This window comes from Erythrolamprus reginae, chromosome 2 (genome assembly GCF_031021105.1).
Source record: "Erythrolamprus reginae isolate rEryReg1 chromosome 2, rEryReg1.hap1, whole genome shotgun sequence".
Taxonomy (NCBI): Eukaryota; Metazoa; Chordata; class Lepidosauria; order Squamata; family Dipsadidae; genus Erythrolamprus; species Erythrolamprus reginae.
Window position 1 is genome coordinate 231,685,922 of NC_091951.1, and position 24,598 is coordinate 231,710,519.

Below are 24,598 nucleotides of genomic sequence, written 5' to 3' on the forward strand. Positions count from 1 at the left end.
TAAATTAACAAATTTTGAGCCAAATCTCATTTTATTTAATTGCATTTTTATAAATGTCCAGTTAACGTTGTCAAAGGCCTTTTGAGCATCTAAGAACATTAAGGATGCTGTCTTATCTGGGTGTTGTTCATAGTATTCTAATGTGTTTATTACTGTTCTAAGGTTATTTTTAATTTGTCGCCCTGGTAGAAATCCATTTTGGTCTTGATGTATTATTCCATTTATAATTCTTTTGAGTCTATCTGCATAAATGGCAATAAATATTTTATAATCTACATTTAATAAAGATATGGGTCTATAATTTTTGATTTTTAGTGGGTCAGTGCCGGATTTATGTATTAATGTTGTCAACGATTCTGACCAAGATTTCGGAATTTTACCCTCAAGTCTACATAAATTAAAAATTTCTAACATATAGTTTCTTATTATTTCATTGTCTATCTTATACCATTCTGCCGGTATAGCATCCGGACCAGTGGCCTTATTGTTTTTCTGTTTTTTAATTATAGTTAGGAGTTCTTCCATTGTTATTGGACCATCCAACATAGTCTGTTGATCTTCTGTTATTTGTGGTAATTTTGAGGCCTGTAAGTAATTAAAAACCTCATCTTCACTAACATTGTCTTTGGCATAAAGATCTTTATAAAAATTATAAACAATGTCCGCCTTTCCTTCTGTATCATATTTTATTGTACCATCTTTGTCTTCTAATTTTTTTATCAGTTTGGATTGACTCTGCTTTCTAAGTTTATATGCTAACCATCTGCCTGGTTTATTTGCATGTTCAAAATAATGTTGTTTTGCTCTTTTAATTTTTTCAGTTATTTGATTTTGTTCTATAATTCTAATTTTATGTTTAATTACATTTATTTCTGTTTTAAAGTCTCTGTTCTTGGTGTGTTGCTGCGATGCAAATTCCAATTGTTTTAATTCATTTATTAGTTGTACGTACTTTAATTTATTTTCCTTATTGTATTTTGCTGTATAAGATATTGTTAACCCTCTTATATAAGCTTTGAGTGTATCCCATATATTCTGTGGAGTGGTGTCTGGGGTTTTATTAATTTCAAGAAATATTTTTAATTCCTTTTCAATCCAGTCTTTATATTTCTTATCATTTAGTATATTTCTATTCATCCGCCAAATATTCTGTTTGTTGTTCCTTCTTATATAAACCACTATTGGGTTGTGGTCAGCCCATGTATTAACGTCTATCTCTACTTCCCTTATTTCTTCTGCGACCATTTTTGATGTCCATACCATGTCTATTCTTGTCCAGATTTTGTGGGGATTAGAATAAAACGTAAATTGTCTTTTATGGGGGTGTCTTTCCCTCCATATATCATTTAGCAATAATTCTGTTTTCATTTTTTGAAAAGTACTAGGTAGTAGATTTCTTTTTGTTTTTTTCCTTTTATTATGACTCCCTCCCCCTGAATGGTCTAATTGCCTATTCACAATAGCATTAAAATCACCTATTATTAATACATTCTCAATAGCTAAATCTATTATTATTTGATGTAAATTTTTATAAAATGTCATTTGGTCTTCATTGGGAGCATAAATAGAAACAACCACTATAGGTCTAGGTTCAATATCAACTTGTACAATCAATATTCTACCATCATTATCCTTATATATCTGTTTGGAATTTATAGAATTCTCTACGTACATCACCACACCTCTTTTTTTTTGATCTGCTAATGCAGCATACATTTTTCCAATTTTGGGATTCAACAATAATTTTTGGTTATCTTTTTTGATATGTACTTCTTGTAATATTGCAATTTGAGCATTTTGATTTCTGATTTTAGAGAAGATTTGTTTCCTTTTCCTTGGTTCATTAAGTCCGTTAACGTTTACCGAAAAGATCTTTAGATCTTTAGTTGTTGTCATTTAGTGGGTTTTTTGGTTTCTCGCTGAGGCTGAACTCTTCTTATAGCACCTTGATCCTGCTCTATTACTTGAGCTGTGGCCCCCAGTAGTTCCTCTTGTTGGATTGCTAGTATCTCCCCTGGTTGGTGTTGTGCTGGTTGTTGTTGAGCCTCTTGTTGTTTATCTGAAAAGTCCATGTGGCTGATGCCACTATTTTCAAAGAAATACCTAGCTTGTTCTACATTTTCCAGCTTGTATCTTGTAGAACGCCATGTCAGAGAGAGACCTTGTGGGATTAACCAACGATAGGTTATATTTTCTTTGATCAAAATTCTGGTAAGAAACTGATAATCTCTTCTGCTCTCTCTGACACTTCTTGGAACTTGTTTTAATATTTTTATTTCCACTCCTTGATGTTGGAGTTTGGAGTTTCTTGCCCAATGGAGTATGTCATCTCGCAAAGTTTTCCTGGTGAATTTGATATGAATCTCTCTTGGAAGATTGTGGCGACGGATGTAACTATTCGAAGTCCTGTAAACTTCATCGATTTCTTTCAGTAGCGCAGCAGGATCCTCCTGGAGTATTCCTCCAATCGTCTCCGCCATAGTCATTTTTAAATCTTCGTCTTTTTCCTCTTTCATGTTCTGAAATCGTAGTCCATACGAAGCACGTTGCATCTCCAGCTGAATAATAGATTCATCATGTCTTCTGTGTCTTGCATCAGCTCTCCCTTCGAGATAAACAATCCTTTTTGCGTTTTTGTCGGATTTCTCTTCAACCTTTTTCACTCGATCATCACTTTCTTGTAATGCTTGTTGGATCACCTTTATCTGGTCTTTCACCTCGCCCATATCAGCTTTCAGTTGGGCCATCTCCTTTTTAAATTCTGCCAAGTCTGCTTTAATAGCTTCCCTTTGTTGTGTTGCATCCTCTTTTATAGCCTCTCTTTGTTGGGTGGCGTTCTCTAGAGATTTAAAGATAGAGTCCTGCATATTATTTAAAGTTTCTTGTAATGTTGCAAAATTGGGCTGCGTTGTTTTGTCTTTTTCTTTATCCTTGGAAGACATAGCTGAGGCCTGGTGGGTCGGGGAAGGACGTGGGGAGACTTGTGGAGAAGAGATTGTTGCAGTAGGTTGTTTTTTGACTGTTTTAACAACGGTTGAAGAAGTTGACATTATCAATTTTGGATCCGCTGTTTAGAATTTGAATTAATTTAAATCAATCTAAATTTATATATAGTGAAAAGGAGAAAATTTCTATAAATTCCAAATCTATTCAATCTGTTTTATTAGCGGTTACGCTTAAATTATAACTATTCAATTATCAAGAAAATTCAAAATTCAAAATCCAATATATATTGTTATTAATTATTTTAAAAATTTAAAAATTTAAAGATATAATAACTCAGGAAACAAATATAAAACTTTTAGGAATAGAAAACCAATAAAAGTTAAAAATAAATGGTCTAGTAAAAAGACAAAATAAATGACAGCAAAGAAAGAGTAATAACTATTTTAAAAAGGGAGACTTTGAAAAAGTACAGAAAAAAAAAAGGAAGAGAAAGAAGACTTAATAAGGCAGCAAGAAGAGGGAGAAAAAGGGAGAGAGAAAAAAGAAATGGGGAGTATTTCAATTCAAATAATTAGAATAGAGCAGGAAACCAAGGTTTGCTAACAATGCATAATCTTCAATTCAAACTTCTTCTTTTTTAAAAAAATAGGAATAATAAGAATAGAAAGAAGGAAAATCAGAAGGAGAACAAAAAAAGAGTTAATTAATCAAATGTATAGTTATGTTCTTCTTATAAATCAGGAAATTATATTAGATGAATAAAGAGTGTGAATCCCAATGTCAGAAAATACAATTGTACTTAATCCCAATTGCAGGTCTCACGAAAACAAAAGTCAAATTAATAATTTTCTTGTAGTTAAAATGGAGTCTATGTTCTTTTCCAAATTCTAGACAAAGGCAAAAAAAAATAGATCCCAAGATGGAGTCAGGTTAGAAGTCAGAAGTTCATATGATCAGGCAGATGTGAAAAGGTTCTCAGAAGAAAAAATAATCCCAAGGAAAAAAAGCAATCAGCAAGTAATCCAAAGTAGTTCAAAGGCAATCAGCAAGTAATCCAAGTAGGTTAATCCAAAGGTAAATATTCCAGAGGGAAGGTATCAGTTCCTTCTATTTCCCATTTATTTTCAAGTTGTTATATAATGATATTATGTTGCAAAGACAACAGGATGAGAAAAAATAAGGCAACAAAGTTATATTCCTCCGCTGTTAAGATATCAGCCCGGAACACGATGTTTTGACAGACTATAAAAAAGAAATTTTAATCATCTTTGCTAATTTCTTTTAAACATTGAAATCTTCTAAATAGTCATTTCCAGTTCAAGATCTTTTATTAAAGCATAGGGTAAAAAAAATGTTTTATAGATTCCGAAATTCAAATACAAAATGGAAACAATGAAAATGAGAGAGTTTAGTCTCGGCTGTTATTTGCGGATGAGACTCAGAAAAAAAAAAACTTTCACTTTCGCCTCGTTAAAGAAAGCTTTCCCTTGAGGCTTGCGAACGATCAAATCTTCAGATTTTGGTCTTGAAACAAAGAGGAAATTTTTTACCTTGAGTCCTTGTATTCTTTTTCAGTTAATTAAATGTAGAACTTTCAATTTAGAGCTTTTTCTCAGCTTCCCGCTGGGTGAGGGGAGAAAGCGCTGGCCGGTCCTCTCAGGCGAAGAGGATCGGTTCTCCCGTCTTCGAAGCTGCGGGGCGAACCGCTGCCTCTGGAGTCTCAGCGATGGCTCCTCGGGCAGAGGGGAGCCCCCTGTTCTGGGATCGGGCCATCCGAGCCCGATCCGATCGCAAATGCGACCTTCGAAGGGGGTAGAAGGGATCGCTTGGCAGAGCCCTGCCAAGGATGTCCCGCCGCGATCACCGCCAAACCGGAAGCCTCTGCTCCATCTTATTCTTATTTATCTGAAAGTTCTAGGTTAATATTTGTTTTAAATTATTATAGATGTATAGACATTTGGTCCTACCTCAAGGCATTGTTTTAAACCAGGGGTCTCAAACTCAATTTACCTTGGGGGCCGCTGGAGGTAGAGTCTGGGTGAGGCTGGGTCACATCAGGTTTTCCCCCAAAAAAGCTCTTACAAAAACATTCCAATGTTATCAAATGTCTTTATTTTTTCATCTTATTTTATGTTTAAAAATAAAAATAAATTAACAAATTCATAAGAAAAATAAAAATAAATCAGTAATAAATAAAAAAAATGAAAATAATAATAATAATAATAATAACAACAACAACAACAATAATAATACAGCAGATATAGAAGACTGAAGAAACCACATATACTGTAGTTGCTGACTAGAGAAATGTAATTAGTATTATTGAGATTCAAATGTCTGTATTAATAGTTCTTTAACATTTAACTTTCTGAACATGAATGGAACATTGAACATGAACTGTTTTGAACGTGGCTTCTTCTCCCTACTTCTTGCTGCTAGAGATCTGGCAGCTCTTACTCTTGCATAGCCAAGCCACATTTGGTTTAAGGGAGGAAGCAGTTGAGATCCTCCATAGGGCTTGGAGATGCTCATCAGTAAGTCTGGACCTGTACTTGGATTTGTTAAATCAGAAGCTGGTGGCCGAGGAAAGTTAACAGCTCTTTATTGGCAATCAGGAACAGTTGAAGTGACCAGCTCGCAGGTAGGAAGTGACTGCTGGCTACCGGCTAAAGCTGCGCCTTATATACCTTGCTGGCGCGGGGAAAACAGCCGTGAGTTCCTCTTTTTTAAACTTTTGCGCCAAGGTTTCCCTTGGCCGCGACTTAAGCCAATCAGCGGTTACCTTTATTTAAAAGTACAAACATAACACCCTTCCCCCCATAGCTTGAACAAACTGTCAATCATTTAGATGTGTGACGTAGTCTTGTAGCCTGATTGGTGGCTTGCCGACTCGCCCAGACCTGCACAGTTCAGTTTGCAGGGAGTTGTCCTCCTGGTCGGCTGGCTGCTGTGCTGCTCCGTCCTGGTAAAGATTGTCTTCCCCTATGGACGTAGAAGTGGCCTTTCCAACGCCAGCCGCCAGGGTTCCAGGGCAGCCGCCGCTGGATGCCAGAAGAGGATGCGCTGAGTAGTCTGGTTGGTTTTGGTAATTCCCATGCGTTTGATCTACGGGAAAAATGTCATTGTTACTTTGTGTTAACTCACTTGGATGTCGTTTTCTGATTTGGTCTATGTGTCTGCGCCAGATTTTCCCATTGGCTGGTTGGATCGTTTATGATTTGGGGCCGGTTTTGGATTCAATTGTCCCCTCTCTCCAGTGGAGATTTGAGTCAAAGTCTTTTGCATAGACTGGGTCACCCATTTTAAAAGTCCGTTCTGGTTCCGTTGTATGCTTATCTTTCCTTTCGGAATACTCTGGGTGAATTCTGTCCAGCTGGGAACGGAGTTTCCTCCCCATGAGAACTGGACTTTTGTTTGTGCTAGCCGACGGGGTGATGTCCTGGACTAATAGGAATTCGCCCAGCTGCTGTTGCCATTCTCCAGGTGCTGACCGATACAGGGCTTCTTTTGTGAACCTCAACATGCGTTCAAACCGGCCACTAGCGGCCGGGAAATGGGGAGATATTAATGCATGTCAGATCCCTCTTTCGGCCAGGAAGACCTCCATTTGCCTGGAGGTTAGTTGTGGGGTGATGTCCTGGACTAATAGGAATTCGTCCAGCTGCTGTTGCCATTCTCCAGGTGCTGACCGGTGCAGGGCTTCTTTTGTGAACCTCACCATGCGTTCAAACCGGCCACTAGCGGCCGGGAAATGGGGAGATATTAATGCATGTCGGATCCCTCTTTCGGCCAGGAAGACCTCCATTTGCCTGGAGGTTAGTTGTGGACCGTTGTCTGAGACGAGCACATCCGGCAGTCCATGTGTTAAGAAAAGTCTCCGCAGCCCCTTTATTGTAGCTGCTGTTGTAGTTGAGGTCATTAAGACAATCTCCAGCCGCTTGGAGTATGCATCGACCACAATGAGGAATGATTGTCCCGCTAGAGGTCCTGCGAAGTCTATGTGTATTCGGGACCATGGTCCCTTTGGTGTCTCCCACTCCGTTGGTTTGGTCTTTGGTGGGTCTGGGCGAGTTTGTTGGCATGGGTGACATGTGGCTACCCAGGTTTCTATGTCCTGATCTAAACCTGGCCACCAAAGGTGGCTCCTGGCCAGGCTTTCATCTTTACCATGCCTGGGTGATCCTGGTGTAACAATTTCAATGCTTTCTTCTGCAGCTGTTTAGGAATTACCACCCTGTCACCCCACAATATGCAATCTCTTAATACACTTAATTCAGTTTGTCTGTTCTTGAATACCTGACATGTCTCTTTTGGAATTTTCCCCGGCCACCCTTTAAGTACCCATTGTTTTACTCGGGATAACAAGGGGTCTATTTCTGTCTCTCTGGCTATTTCCGCTGCCGTTATTAATGGGTTTTCTTGCATTTCTATCAGCAATACATTGGACGCTGGGGCTGGGTCGTGTACTAATTCTGCCTGAGGACACCTACTTAACACGTCTGCGTGCCCAATTTCCTTCCCCCTCCCTGTGCTTAAGTACATAATTATAAGCAGCTAAAAAGATCGTCCAACGGGTCATTCTCGGAGACAGAAATGTGGGGGTCTGCTTATCTCCTGCTAAAATGCCTAACAATGGCTTGTGGTCCGTAATCAATGTAAAAGGGTGGCCAAACAAATATCCATGGAAGCGTTTATCGCCTGCAACTAAAGCTAATGCCTCCTTATCTAATTGAGAGTAATTCCTTTCTGCAGGTGAAAGGGTTTTAGAATAAAACGCAAATGGGGCATCTGCGCGAGGAAAACAGCCGCAAGTTCCTCTTTTTTAAACTTTCGCAACAAGGTTTCCCTTGGCCGCGACTTAAGCCAATCAGCGGTTACCTTTATTTAAAAGTACAAACATAACAGGATTTATTGAAGTTCAAGGTAGAGAAGAGCTTTTCGCACAAGTATGTGCTCCCAAAAAGACACATGGTCCACTTGAACATTCGGGAAAGCTCAGGGAAGCTGGGGGGGGGGGCAATTCTGTCAAAAATTGCCCGAGCTTGTCTGCTTTTCCACTCACCTCCCTGAACTTGGCTTTGAGTTCAGAGTTGCACTGCAGGTCAATGAGCGCCATTTGAAGCACAGGAGGGGTATCCTGCACATCAAAGGAGAAGGGGTTCCCAAAAATTTGAAATGTTGCTCTGTGCGTCGTGAAGTCTGCAAATCTGTGATCAAATTCCTCCTGTAGCTTCAAAATGACATCCACATACTCCTCACCACTGAATGGTGTGCCTGCATCTATGAGTGCCTTGCATGCTGGGAAATGGCAAATGTTTGTCTGAGAAAGCTGGGCTTTCCATAACATACGTTTTGTAGAGAATGCTCTCACATTGTCATAGGCAGCACTGACAAGTTGCCCCTGGCCTTGTAACTTTTTGTTCAGTACAGTAAGCTCATGTATTGATATCAACAAAAAAAGCTAAGTCCATAAGCCATTTTGTATCACTTGGCGCAGGAATAGCAATCCCATCTTTCTCCACTTCCGCTCTCAACTCAAAAAATCTCTTCAATATGTTTCCCCTGCTGAGCCAACGTACCTCGGTGAAGTAGAGCACATCCCCATATTCTGACTCCATTTCCTCTAAAGAAGCCTGAAACCTGTGCTTTAAGCCCCTGGATCTGATACTCCTCAGCATGTTTAGTTGTGTAATGACATTTCAAATTGTATTCTTTGTGCAAATAAGACACGTGCTCATCACCAACCTTTTTTCTTCACTGCAGGCTTTGAAAAAGACATGTTTAGGGCTGTCTTATATATAATTGCCCCCCGGAGGCGGAGTAAAGACGCTGAGACATATATTGTGGATTAATTAAGGGTCATTTATTAGTTAGCATAAATTTAAATAAATTTAAATACGTAACTTGGAATATTTAATTCAAAACAAACTAAGGACCTGCAGAGCCAAACTAACGGGGCGGAAATTCCTAAATAACTAAATGCGCCACACCCCCTAACCAATCCAGTCCGCACCATCAGTGTGGAATAGGCGAAAAAACGGCCGCCTCTAAAGGGGAGGCCGCAAAAAATTCCTATTCGGCCCCAAAGGCGACCTCCTTATGACACACTGTTGATAGCGGAGGGTGGGCGGGTGTTCGCTCCAATTGCCGCAATGCGGAGGTCCCTTCCGGATCGCCCTTAAATTATTAGTTTTGCTTTGCAGAGTCACTTAAAAACAAAACAGAAACACCAACTTTAAACCACATTTCGGGGGGTGGGGGTGGAAAGCAACTCAGGTTAGTCATACATACCTCAAAGCCAACGATAAAGCCACTTCTGGCCTCAGTGGTCTTTATATACCTATAAAAACATGAAAAGGCAGAGGCGGGCTATCATTGACTGACAGTTCCAAAAAGCAATGAAAAGCTTCTTCCACTGCTGAATGGGAGATAAGGAAAATTGTGTTAGGAAAGACAATGGTTTTAACAACCCACAATCAGGTTGATTAAGAATTATGTTAACTAGAATTAAAAACATCCAGAGGAGCCGATGCTAGAAAAGGTAGCTATAAATTTATAGTAACCATATCTGTCCTTTATTAAAAAGGGCAATCTTTTATTTTTTTAAAAAACCTTTCCTTTAGATTTATTAAAAAATTCATCATTATTCTAGGTCTTGCTGTTTTATTTTTCTTCATTCTACAGAGTTGTAAACACAAAGAATTAAATGTTTGTATTCTTATGAACCTCTTTCAGATTTATCCCTTTTGGGGATTATACTTTATTTTTTTCCAAGGTGTAGGTTCCTTTCCTGGTGTAGGTCGTCTCTGATTTACAACCAGTTTAATAGCCATTCAAAATTATAATGTACTCAGTTATCGCATCGTCAGATGATTGCATTTTGTGTGCCTGGCAGCCAAACTTGCATTTATGATGGCTTGCAATGGCCCATGGTCATGTCATCACATTTGCAACACTTTTTGCCAATGGCAAAACCGCCCACTGGTTAAAACGGATTTGCACTTACGACCACATGTTTTGCTTAATAATCACAATGACTTGCGTAAGGATGGTCATAAAAACAGTTGTAACATTAAATCTTATCAAATAGTGACTCAACTTATGACTGCGGTACCTTAACAACTGATATTCAGATCCTTATTATAGTTGTAAATTTTGGACTACTGACCGTCCTATTTCATTAGTATTTCATTATCCTATTAGATTTCTTTGTGCCTTTGTTTCTTTAGTGTTATGCAGCTTAGCTATTTATCATTGTTGTATCTTCTTGCTGTGAGATTCCGGATGCTGCGCATGTGGAGCAACCGTAATCTCGTGCGCAGACGTTCTTCCAGCAGCAAAAATTCTGTGCATGCATGGAATCAAAACCCGTGATTTTAGCTGCCAGAATTGCTTAGGTTGTGCGTGCATTGCGCCTGCAAGACCGGCGGCAGTGGACCGAGACTACGCACTCCATTGCCGCTGCCGGAATAGCGTTTCCAACCATTCTGGGTCCTGCCCATCCCTACGTAGTGCAGTCTCCTGGAGTTCTGCATTCCCTGCAGGCTTTTCACAGCCAACTACCAACTCACCTCTGGAGGTGCCTGGAGCTGGTTCTTCCTCCTTCTGTTGCAGCTCCTGGGGAAGGAAGGAAAGGCTGTTATTTGTACCAGTTTGCTCTTTCTGTACTTGCCCTCTGCTCTTCCCACGTAGCATATTGGACTCCTTCCTATCTGAGGGGCTCGTCTTCTGGCATTGTTTTGATGCTTTTCTTGGGGTTTTCTTACTAAGGATACTGGAGGAGGCTGCCATTTCCTTCTCCAGTAGACCACATTGTGCCAGCATCCCCCACTAGGACCTGTCTGATTGGGTGGCCCTGCACAGCATAGCTCATTGCTTCATTGAGCTTCGCAAGGCAAGGCATTGATCCCTGAAGAGGGTAGAATACATACCTCTAATTCCTGGAGGAGGCGCTCCAAGCTGTCCGGGGTGTTTCCCTCCAGGCTGCCCAAATTCGCCGGACTGTTCTCTGGAGAATCCTGTGGACGACAATGATCCCATTCTAAATTACCAATCTCATTACTAGGAAGAATTGCCACAATAAAAATGACCATATTACCCAAATTTCTATATTACTTCCAAACAATCCCAATTAAATTAGAAGGAACCTTTAAAAAAAAAAATAGACAAATTAATATCCAAATTTATATGGCAAATGAAGAGACCAGAATTAGACTTAAATGGACACAAGATAGCCCTATGCAAGGCGGACTTGGCTTACCCGACTTCAAACTCTATTACCGAGCAGCAGCCCTAACATGGGTTAAAGAGTGGATACAACTTCAAAATACGAGACTACTAGCTTTGGAAGGATATGATATCCAGTCCGGATGGCACAGTTTCATTTGGGACAGCAAATCTACTACACACTCATATTTTAAACACCATCTGATAAGGAAGTCATTAATAGACAACTGGAACTTAATTAGGAAGCAACATTATTTTAAAATACCACTATGGTTCTCAAGCATAGAAGCAATAATTTACCCAAACACTATAAGTCGACAAAAACTATTAAACTATTCACAGTTATTAAATAAAGACTCAAAATTAAAAACACGAACACAGTTAAATGAAGAAGGAATAAAAGTGGATTGGTGGTGTTATCACCAAATATCATCTAGATTCCATGTAGACATAAAGAAATATGGAATACAGAAAAACTACACTCCATTAGATAAAATCTTATCAGGGCCCCACAAGAAATCAATTGCAAACATTTACAAAATACTCCAAGAACACCAAAACGTGGAAGAAATAGTAAAAGGGAATATGATTGCTTGGGCAAAGAATATAGGTCACACAATACAATTGTACCAATGGGAAAAAATATGGCATACCAATTACAAAATCACAAAATCCACCGCATACAAAGAAAATGCAATAAAAATGTTTTATAGATGGCATGTGCCCCCTGAAAGGCTAGCAAAAATGTACACCAACCTCAAGCCTAACTGTTGGAAGTGTGGTGAGAAACAAGGTTCATATTTTCATATGTGGTGAACCTGCAGACAAGTTAAAGGAATCTGGCACAAACTTCAGAAATGGATAAAGGAAATAACTAAGATTGAACTAGAAATGAAACCTGAAATATTTTTGCTTGGCATTATTGAAAATCAGATGAATAAGGAACATTATTACCTAATACAACATCTAATAACATCAACGAGAATAGCTATCGCACAATTTTGGAAGAATGAAAACATGCCAAATGAAAGGAATTTAATAAAAAAAAATGTTACATTGTGCTGAAGCAGATAAACTAACAATGGAACTAAAAGAAAAAGAAAAAACAAAATACTACCAAATATGGGAATAATTTTACATTTGGTTAAATAAAAGAACACCCCTTTATAGTGCTGCGAGATAAAGAAAAAACTTAAAGAAGAATCTTTTTTTAAAAAGTCAATACAGTGGTCCCCCGAGTTTCGCGATCCGAAGTGTGGAATCAGAAGTGTGGAAAGTGTTCTCACTGAGAGTTAGCAACTTGAGAGGGCAAAAAAACCAGGTTCAAATCGGACTTGGAAATCCGAAGTGACAGAACGACTCGTGCCCCAAGAAAGCCGGTGACAGGGGCGAATCGGGCGGGCGGGGGTAGCGGCGAGGAGCCCGGAGACGCTGGGGGGGGTGGCCGGCATGAAAAATAACCATTGCCAGCCTCCGAACTGCCGTCGCCACACCATCTGTGCATGCGCGGCCATGGAAAACAGGACACGCTTGCGCAGATGGTGTTTTTACTTCCGTGCCGCTCATCGCGAGGTTACGATTATCGCGAGGGGTCTTGGAACGGAACCCTCGCGATAATCGGGGGACCACTGTATAGTTTTTTGCTTGGTTTATTTGATAAGAACTTACGACATAAGAATTCAACTATAACAACATACAACTCAAACCACTGGTCTTAACACCGCCAAGAATTTTTTTTTTTAAAAAAGAGAGGACGCTGTCAACAATCTCTACTACAGGAGAAGAGAAGAAATATATTTCTTGCTTGTTTTTTCTGTTCTCTGTATTTTATGTAAATGTACTGTTTGTCGTTATTGTCTTATTATATATACAGTGGTACCACGGTATTCGACCACAATTCGTTCCAAAAGTGTGGTCGAGAACCGATTTGGTCGAGTACCAAATTTATTTATCTCATAGGAAATAATGGAAATGGATTTAATTGGTTCCCAGCCAATGTTAACTCTCTGAGAACCAATTAAATCTATTTTCTTTATTTCCAATGGGATAAATATATTCGGTACTCCAAGTTGCAGGAAGGGTGGGGGCTGCTGCAATCCCGGCAGCTTTGGGGGGCTGCTTTCCTCATTGCTTCCTCTTATTATATGTATGCAGCTGCAAAAACTTTCTCCTTCCCGGCGCCGCCGTTGCAGCCGCCGGGAAGGAGAAAGTTTTTGCAGCTGCTTACAGGTAATAAGAGGAAGCAATGAGGAAAGGAGCCCCGCGAAGCTCCCGGGATTGCAGCAGCCCCCGGCGGTAACATTTCGGATAATGAACAAAATTTTCTCTGGCTGTTTGGTATCTGAATTTTTGTTCAGATACTGAAGCAAATTTTTGCCGAAAATTTTGTTCGTTATCCGAAATGTACGAGAACCAAAGCGTTCGAGTACCGAGGTACCACTGTATGTAAATAAAAATTATTTAAAAAAAAAAAAAAAAGAATACATACCTCTAATTCCTGGATGAGGCGTTCCAAGCTGTCCGGGGTGTCTTCGTCCAGGCTGCCCAAATCAGTGAAACTGTCCTGAGAATCCTGTGGACGACAATAATCCCATTCTCCATTAAGGACACCAGTCCCTGCTTATTTGTGGCAAAGGAGTCATTGGCACCAGAGCTTGGGAGCATGTGGCTAACCTAAGTACCATCTCCCAAGGGCCGGGTGTCCCCCTGCTCCGCTGCCCAGAACGCTCCAGCACCGCTCGGTCAGGGTAGGAGAACTAACTAGGGGGACTCCACCCCTCCCCAACTGAGAAGACTTTGTCTTACTTACCCAAGGGCTGGAGGATCCCAAAAATGAGGCCAGGTCCAGGCTGCTCCCTGACCCCATTTGAGCTGTCATCGAATCCTGCAAATGAAGATACGGAGGCTAAATCCTAAGCTTTCTGCGTCCCAGTAAGATTGAGAAAGGACAGGGTGCATCAGGCCCTATGGGCCAACAGCAAGCCTTAAGGTTAGGGCGATGCCTTCAGTCCTGATGGGAGGGGGAGAAAGCTTTTGCCAGCCTTAAGCTTAGAAGGATATCTACCATAATTTCTCCCCCTCCCATCAGGAGTCAAGGCATCGCCCTAACCCTCTCACCCTCTGCCCCCCTGCCAAAGGTTTCTTACCTCCGAGGGCTCTCGCTGCCAGATCGTATAGGTCGTCTCTCTGGGGGAAGAAAACAAAGGGGAGAAAGATCAAAAGCAGCCATGGCCCATTTTGCAAAAGTGGCCATGTAGACGCTCCAAGAGCCCTTCCAGCTGGCCTGCCAAGGGGTTTGGCCTGCCAGTGGGACTGCCCTGTGTCACCTGTCCTATGACACAAGCAGCAGCAGCAGAAGCAGAGACGCCTCCCCTCTGCACGTTTTTTTACCTACCCTGAACCCTGGCTGTATTCTCCATCTTGTGGCTCCTGAAATAAGAAGGCAAATATTATATCTATTGGCATAATTTCTTGGCAGGATGTCTGCCATTACAGTGGGGAGGGGGTCTTACCAGTGGCCTTACCAGTTCCTTAATAGAGGAGAGCCCTGGAGTCCACCTTCTGGGGATCTCCATCCTGGGGAGAGAACGAAGGGCCTGAGTCATTCTTCTGTTAGCCAAAGTAGAGGCAGAGGGTAGAGATGCCTCCCCTCTTGTAAACCTTACTCCTAGCCACCTTCTTGGGGGCTTCAGAGTCCCTCGGATGAGAGGACACTCACCCCACGAAGGGCAGGTCCCTGCCAGACTTCGATGTATTTGGGGTCCTGGCAGCCCCAGCCATCGATACCTGCAAGTAAAAAAAAAATCCAAAGAGGTCTTCTTCAGTTTTCTAGGCTGGCCAAGTTCCCCCCAGTGGGATTTCCACCCTTCCCCCACCCAGATTTGAGGAATGGCCACCCACTGGCCACGTTGCAGAAGCGTACTTACTCCAGGAGGTTTCTCTTCTCCTCCTCTTCCTCCTCCTTCAGTCCTGCCCAAAAGAAGAAGGTGGCATGTCAAAAACATCCATCTCTAGCTTAGCCTCTCCTTTCTCAGCCTGGCCTGTCAGCCTGCCCATCTTTTTGCCCCTGAAGGCCCCTCTGCACAGAAAGTCATTTTGGGGAGAGGATCTTACAGACTCTGCAGACCTTCAGCGGTGCCTAGGGATGGGCAGCAACCACTTTCAGCTGGAAAACTCCCTCATTGTCCAGGTTTACTGCCTTATAAATAAAGTACAGGCTGGAGTGGGAGCGCTGGAGGTGATTGCTTTTTTTCCGCAGTTGTCCATGAGAGGCAGAGAATTGCAAAGCAACAGCCATCCCCCTCACAGGCCCATCCAAACGGAGATGCTGCCATTGTCCAAGTTTATTTCCCTCCTGACCCTCCCCTGCCACCGCCGCTCTCCTACAGCCGCTCATGGACAACTGCGCTCGGCGAGCCGCTGGGGATTTGGAAATACCAGGGATTTGGTGGCACCTTTTAAATAAAGTAAAGTCCTGATTTTCCTTTCTCTCGACTGCCCAGAGTGAATGAAACATTTCGCTTCTCAGGGTGCTGGGACGAGGATTCTTCTCCCTCTGCTACTAATCCATTTGAACACTTTTAATTATTCAATTTTTTCAAGTTTTTTCTTACAATGCTTATAAACTCTTAGTTCTCGTTATAATCCATAGAACTATTTCTTTTTTTAATGGTAATTTTATTTAAGATTACAATTTTACAACAAAGTAACAAATCAATATGTTTTACAGAACTGAAGAAGTTTCCTTCAATCCTTACTGAAAGAAGTTACTAAGGACAAACTTTAAGGAATAAATAGCGAAAGAGTATTAAATTTTTTATTTTAAAAAGTTTCAAATGCCTATTGGTTCAGATAAATTTTAAATAACATTTTGGAGTTAATTATAAAGACCCATTCTCATAGGAAAATATAATTTTTAATTATTTAAAAAATAAAAAAGTCTAAAATTTGGGCATTAAAGGAAAATAGATGAAATATTACAATTATAAAAAACCACTCACCCTCAAATTATAAATGTAGAATGAAGCAAAATATTTTAACATTGCACATACTAAAAATATTTTGAACAATGAACCTAGAAATTAACTTTAAGAGTTTCTTCCTCTACAGATACACTACTTTGTAAATTGTTACTTTGTTGCAAATTGTAATCTTAAATGAAATTACCATTAAAAAAAGAAATAGTTCTACGGTTTATAATGAGAACTAAGAGTTTATAAGCATTGTAAGAAAAAAACTAGAAAAAATTGAATAATTAAAAGTGTTCAAATGGATTAGTAGCAATTCTTAAATATCTGATTTGCAAACCGATGGAAAAAAGTATAATTCAAAGATTCCTAACAACTGAAAAACCCTTAACTGGGTGCTGACTCTGGCTTCATCCTGACCATCTGCACCCTCACGCAATGTCCTTAGGACAGTGGTTCCCAACCTTTCTTTGACCATACCCCACCTAAGCATCTCTAAAATTGTGACCCCCCCCGACATATAATTGTTACTATTCAAAAGTGAACTCCTCAGCCAAAGGAAGCGTAAAAGGCCATTAACTTGGTTTAAACAAGGTTCCAATCGCTCCCATTAAAAATCAAATTGCCCCCCTGTAGGGCGTGGGCCCCACGTTGGGAACCATGGCCTTAGTAAAAAGTTTGGCTGCCCTATCCTGGTGTTGTCCCACCATGGCCAGGGTTTAAGGAGAAGGGGGAGGTGGTACCTGGGAATGGCTTCATCTTCTCCTGTGCAGCAGCAAAATCTTCTTCGCAAATATTTCCAAAATCTCTGTGAAATAAAATAGAGATGTTAAAAGAGTTGGGAAGCATGAACTTCCTCCCCTACTGCGAGATTCCTCCCATTTGAGATATCAACACTTACCCTGCAGCACTTTCTGGCTGCCATGCTGAGACTTCACCCGGTTAGAATGCTCTGGGGAGGGGCTTATCAGGGCAACTGACAACCAGGTTCCCTTGGCAACAGGTAAACAATAGCCATTGTCTATGTCTACACAAGTGGGGCAGCTCACCTGGGTCTAGGGAAGGCCAGTGGCTGACTCTTTTGGTGACCTTTGGCCTCTGCATTTCCTGTGGGTAGTTGTCTGTTCATGAACAACAGGGAAGTACCATCATTGTGGCACAAAGCACAGAGGGCATCATGGCATCCTAGGGCGGAATCGACTTTTAGTCCAACTCTCTCTCTCCACTTATATTATGAGTTATCCCTACATCTATGGTTACATAATTGCAATTAGATGCTCGGCAATTGTCTTACATTGGTCACTGTTTGCATCCTTCTGGAATCCATGTGATGCCTCGATTTAGGACTGCAACAACTTACAAATGTAATTCTGGCTTCAATTGCAGTCTTAAGTTGAGGATTACTGTTACTGATAATGGGACTTTACATTAGAGAGATTCTGTACTGAAATACATTCACTGCCCTAATATATAGAGAGAGACAGTTCTTCTTTCCTCAGGAATGGACTTGGTAGTAGCAAATATATTCTATTTTAAATTTCCAAATATACACTAGGAACAAAATAAAAATAAAAATAGACACCCAGTTTAAAGTAACCAGTTTCCCAACTTGTACAAAATCAGATACAATGAAATATGAAAGCACACGCTTCACGGAAACTGAACAATTTCTGACTTTCTTTTAAATCCAATTTTGCATTTTTGGTTCTAAAATATCCATTGTATCATATCGCTATAGTTTTTATTCTTCCTGTAATGGGAGAATTCAAAATATTGGAAACAGGATTAGGTAGACATAGGACAAGTAGTCATTAGGCTTCATTTAGAGTTCATTTAGTGACTGTTGAAAGTTACAATGGCACTGAAAATAGGAACTTATGACCACTTTTCAAACTTATGACCTTTGTATCAATCCCTTGATCATGTAATCAAATTGAGATGTTTGGCAATTGGTTCATACTTATGACCACTGCTGTGTCCCAAGTTCATATAAAGCCCTTCATGGCATAGGACCAGATTATCTCCGAGACCGCCTTCTGCCGCACGAATCCCAGCGACCGGTGAGATCCCACAGAGTTGGCCTCCTTAGGATCCCGTTAACCAAACCATGTCGGCTGGTGGGACCTAGGGGAAGAGTCTTCTCTGTGGGAGCCCCGACCCTCTAGAATCAGCTCCCCCCAGAGATTCTCACTGCCTCCACCCTCCTTGCCTTCCAAAAGAGCTTAAAAACTCATCTTTGCCGCCAGGCTTGGGACATTTACATCTTCCCCCTGATCAATGAATGTTTCAAGTATGAGTGTTGAATAATTGGTTTGATAGGTTTTACTTTCTTTTAATAGAATTTAATGGTTGTTTTTAATGTAGTATTAATTGGATTTATATGATTGTTCTGGTTTTTGTAAATGCTGTGAGCTGCCTCGAGTCCTTGGAGAGGGGCGGCATACAAATCCAATTAAATAAATAAATAAATAAATCTGATCATCTACTGCAACCGTTTGAAAAGCAAAATCAATGCTGAAGCCAAATTCATTTAACGACCATGTTAATAACTTATCACATACAGTTAACAACAATGGCCAAAAAAAGGTAGTAAAATGTGTCAAAACTCACTTAACAAATGTCTCACTTAAGAGCTGAAAGTTTGGGATCAATCCTGGTCATAAGTCGAGAACCATCTTTATAGCCCACGGACCAGCACTGACCAATCCGGTTTTGTGATATTATTGTAATGGCACCAGCGAGTGGCTACCGGTTCTTGTGAACTAGTCCGAAGTGGGAGAAACCCAGTTGGCGATAAAATACCAAGGCAAAACAAGGCAAGGCAACAGGAAGAAATGGTTACACCGGATATTTCTATTTGGGAGCAAATGTTATTTATTTAGCCTGCTCTGTGTCATATACATTTATTTATTTATTTATTTAGACTGGTCTATATCATATACATGGCATATACATGGACATTCTAATTTTTTAAGTTTCACCTGTAGCATCACATGATACTAGATTAGAGTTAGACCAGCTGGACATGCAAATCTAGATTCTCAATACAAAGTTATCGGCTTTCTTAACTTAATTTTGATTTTTCATATTATCTGGGCTTAGTAGTCAAAATCTTTTCAAAACCAGTTTCTGTGAAAATTTGATGGGCTTAAAAGACCATACATTTAAAGACCATACATTTCATTAGGGGTTTAACGTAGATTTGGCTGCTCCATCTTATTCTTACTAATTGAAAGTTCTAGGTTCATACAGAGGGACCCAGGTGCTCAGTGAGGAGTTCAGAACTTTTTTGGACAGGCATTTAAACTAGGTAAAGGGGACAGAGATGTAACTGATGTGGATGATTTCTGTTCCCGATCAATGATGATAAATCAGTTGCTTGAAGTTTATGAAAAGAGAGTTGTAAATAAAATAGATGTAGTTGTTGATGATAAGGGGAAAACTAATAATGATAATAATGTTCTTAGGGTAATGTGCACGAATGCTCGAAGCTTGAGCAACAAGCTCTGTGAGTTAATGGCCATAATTAGTGTTGGGCGAACCGAAATCGCAAAGTTCGGGTTCGTACCAAACTTTGCGAAATTCGGTATGCTGAACCCAAACCCGAACTTTTCCAAAGGTTCGGCAAAAGTTCGGGTTCAGGTTCAGGAGAATGCCAAGAAGCACCACTAGCCAGCTGTCACCTTCCCAGAAGAGCCGGGGAGCTGTCGGCCAGTCAGGAGGTGCAAACGGAGGTGGGGAATCCCAATAGGGGATTCCAGGGGTGGAGGTTTGACATCACGGAGACATCATTCCTGGAGTCCCCGTTTCGGCCGCCCAGGAAAGACGTCTCCGTGATGTCAAAGCTCCACCCCTGGAATCCCCTATTGGGATTTCCCACCTCCGTTTGCGCCTCTTGACCGGCCGACAGCTACCCGGCTCTTCTGGGAAGGTGAAAAATATTCTAGTCTGTGCAGTCAAAGCAAGCCTGTAGCTTCAATTTTGCCTCTTCAATCCAAGTCTTTACTGATTTAATTGTTGGTTTTGTGGCTTTAAATCTTTGTAAGCAGATAGAAAATGCATCATGCGATGATCAGAATGGCTCACAGCTGCTCTTGGTTTTTTATGGAAATTGGGTTTTGGAAGGCTGACACCTAGAGTTAAAACCTAATGGTTATCTGTAATTTACTAAGCATATCTCTCCTCAATGCAGCAGCCACATTGATTCTGTTGTAGTTCCACCCTTTGATTTTCTGTTAATTGTTCTTTCTGACCTCTTTAGCCATTCATTTCCTCCTTGTCCCTGAAAACCCCCTCTAAATCCTCCTCACCTACCTCTTTCACAAAAACCTCTATCACTGCACTATTTTGATGAAAGACTTGAGCAAGAACCCAATTCTTCTCTCCTTCTGTTTGGTCCTTTCTGAACTTTTATTTCTATTACTCTTTTCATCCTGTACATCAATGACCTCTGCGATAATATCGCAAGCAACTGTGTGCTTTTTGCCGACGATGTGAAACTTTTCAACACCACTGACAACACACTCACTCTCCAAAAAGACCTCGACTTTGTCTCAGATTGGTCTAACACCTGGCAACTTCAAATATCAACCAACAAATGCTCTACCCTCCACATCGGCAAAAAGAATCCAAACCACATATATGAACTGAATAAACAAATTCTCTCAGCCAACCCACACTCAGTAAAAGACCCTGGAATACTAATAACAAATGACCTAAGTGCTAAAGCCCACTGCAACAATATCGCCGAAAAGGCTTCCAGAGTTGTTAACCTGATCCTACGTAGCTTCTGCTCTGGCAATCTCTCACTACTGACTAGAGCCTACAAAACCTATGCCAGACCCATTCTCGAATACAGCTCATCTGTCTGGAACCCACACCACATCTCAGACATCAACACTCTCTAAAACGTCCAAAGGTATTTCACCAGAAGAGCCCTTCACTCCTCCACTCGAAACAGAATACCCTACGAAAATAGACTAACTATCCTGGATCTTGAAAGCTTAGAACTGCGGCACCTAAAACACGATTTAAATATTGCCCACAAGATCATATGCTGCAACGTCCTTCCGGTCAACGACTACTTCAGCTTCAACAGCAACAACACAAGAGCACACAACAGATTCAAACTTAATATTAACCGCTCCAAACTTGACTGTAAAAAATATGACTTTAACAATCGAGTTGTCGAAGCGTGGAACTCATTGCCGGACTCAGTGGTGTCAGCCCCCAGCCCCCAACATTTCTCCCTAAGACTCTCCACGATTGACCTCTCCAGGTTCCTAAGAGGCCAGTAAGGGGCATACATAAGTGCACTGATGTGCCTATCGTCCCCTGTCCAATTGTCTTTCCTTATCTCATATATCATATATTTTCTCTCCATTCCTTCTACTTCTCTTCTTTCTTACTTTCTATCTTTATTTATATTACTTAATGTCTATTCTATTTCATATGTATTGTATATTGGACAAAGAATAAATAAATATTAGTATGTTTAATAAGCTATGTCTAGTAATTCTGAGATTGGGCGCAGCAGGAGGCAAGTCTAACATCAGTGAACCTTTATAAAAAGGAATTAAACTATTTTTGGGCAGTTAGGTTTTTGATAGAGCTGCATACGTGCAGAGAAACTGATCCTTGTGAGAGACTTCTTTTGAAGTTGCCTGCAAGAATGAATCAAACAACCTATCTAACCTCTAAAATGGAATATAATAAATTGCAACCTTCAAGAACCAGATCAAATACTAGAACCCGCTATTTCAAGCCACTTACACATTGCCACATCACAGCTGTTTAATTGCAATTTTATTTGTGTAAACAAATGTACAATTGCCTCTCACTTATTAAAAACTTCGATCTCTATAGTAATTAAAATTCTTAAGTTATACAGTTGAGTATTTGGCTAGTAGTCAACATAAAGTACACTTACAACTATATAATATTAAAAGAATCATGCATAATATGGAAGTGGCTAATAATTACTTTTAAAAGGTCAATCCATTTACTAATTTCTCTCATTTTCTAAGAGCCCAGCCACCTAAGTCTTGTCCAAGGAATGCATCGGAAGACCCCAGTTCTCAATATTATTAATAGGAAGAATTGATATATGTTATTTGTTTCATAAATTATTAAGAGTAAAGAACTAATATACGTTATTGTGTTTTATGGATTCCTCTGCTGAATATTCAGCAGGACAATAGGGTCCCTCTACCCATGGCTGACAAGTGTATTTAGCTATATATTCCATGACTTCAAACAGAGCCTTCCTGGCCTTGTTAATTTTCTCTGTGGTCTCTTTCATGAAGCCACTGGGAAGATCCTGGAAGGATGTGGCAGTAGAGAGGACAGCTTGTAGCTCTGTTAAATCACACTGAGCCTGTTGGACTTTTTGTTGAAGATGTTCAGGAAGGCTCTGCAGGTTGGTTAAGACATTCTGGCAGACCTCCTGCATCTTCTGTGCAACAGTGTAAGATGTGGCTAGAGAATGGGATTCCATCTGTTATGAAAAAAATGAACAAAAAGATCTGTTAATTGAACATCATAGGTGTTCATCTATGGCAGGGGTAGGCAAAGTTGGCTCTTCTATGACTTATGGACTTCAACTCCCAGAATTCCTGAGCCAATCATGCTAGCTCAGGCATTCTGGGAGTTGAAGTCTACATGTCATAGAAGAGCCAACTTTGCCTACCCCTGATCTATGGGATTATCTGAAGGGAGGGAGGGGGTGGGGAGAGAGATTGACAGACGGACATAGGGCAACTGAATATTCTTGTTTATGCATGGAGACACCATTGTTGATTGCTGTTCCCTTGATTTCAGCCATGCAGTACATGCCAGGTGGCAGAATTCAAATCTCCTCCCTCTTTTCTTCCTCAAACAATTTTCTGTATGTTGTGTATGTTCTATAAAGGATCTTAGACCCAGCTCTTCATCTCAGCCTTTTCATATATCCTGAGAAACACACCAACTCTCTTCTGGTTCTGGGAATAATTTTTGCATAAATATATAGTTTGTTTAATAATGTTGCAACATCCAATTTGCGTCAGCCACTGGGGATAAAGATTTAGTCCAGTGTTGGCGAAACGTTTTTGATCCGGGTGCCAAAAGGATGCGCTTGCGGGTGATAGGGCGTGTGTGTGTACCCACATCTGTAATGCAATGCTCTCCCCCACCGCATGCACACAACCCCCCCTGCGCTGCCCTTCCACATATGCGGACAGGCCTCACTGAAGCCTCCGGACTTCCAATAAGCTTTTAGGGCCTTTTTTTGCCCTTGCCCAGGGTTCAGAAAAGCCTCCTGAAGCCTGGAGATGGCAAAAAAACAGGCCAGGAGGCTTTGTTCCAGTTTTTGCTGGAGCAAAATGGCTTCAGGAGGCTTTCCTGAACTCTGGGGAGAGCAAAAACGGCCATAAAGAAGGCACGAATCCCAGCGGCCAATTAGGTCCCACAGAGGTGGCCTTCTCCAGGTCCCGTCGACCAAACAATGTCGGCTGGCAGGACCCAGGGGCAGAGCCTTCTCTGTGGTGGCCCCGGCCCTCTGGAATCAACTCCCTCTAGAGATTCGACCAGCCCTCACTCTCCTCGCCTTCCATAAAATGTTGAAGACCCACTTTTGTCGCCAGGTGTGGGCATAATTACCACCTTTCCCCCTCTTTTTAATTATGTTTTTGGCCTTACTGTATGATAGAGTAGGTTGAATGTGTGTGATTGCATAGTTAGGGATTTTATTATGTTATTAATACTTGCTTAAATTGATTTAATTTTTATTATTGGATTTGTAATGTATTGTACTACTGTTATGCTGTGAGCCGCCTCGAGTCTTCGGACAAATCTGATAAAGTATAAACTATAACTAAACTATAAATATCAGCGGACCAGCAGGCCCGAGCTGACAGAGGGCAATGCCTCACGTGCCGTCAGAAATGGCTTCGCATGCCACCACGTGTGCCATAGGTTCGCCATCCTTGATTTAATCTATTTAATAATGAATAATAATTACCAAATAAATCATAATTGTCTAGGTTTACCCAGTATGCCTAACCACAAACCATGGTCAAGGCAGAATCTTCACTGAGCAATGGCCATTCCCTATTTTTTTAATATCTTCAAAAGATGAATCATTCTCATGCTGAGATACCTCTGTCTGATTGGCTCCATTGCTCTGATCCTGCTTAGGTTCTCCTTTGTACCATTCCTTCCACATTTGGTACATTTTTTCGTGACCTCTGTGAACTTTGTAGTCCAATTCCTCCTTGGTATATTTTAGCTACAAAAAAGCAAAAAAAAAAAGGAAAAGGGAAAGAAAAAAATCATGCACTCAAGCCTAGTGTTTTGCGTTTGGCCTCATAACTACAGTTTTGGCTCAAAGGCCAGAGCTATACATTCCCTACTCTTATCATAAGAGCCACAGCGGCACAGTGGTTAGAATCTAGAACTGCAGGCTATTTCTGACGGCTGCT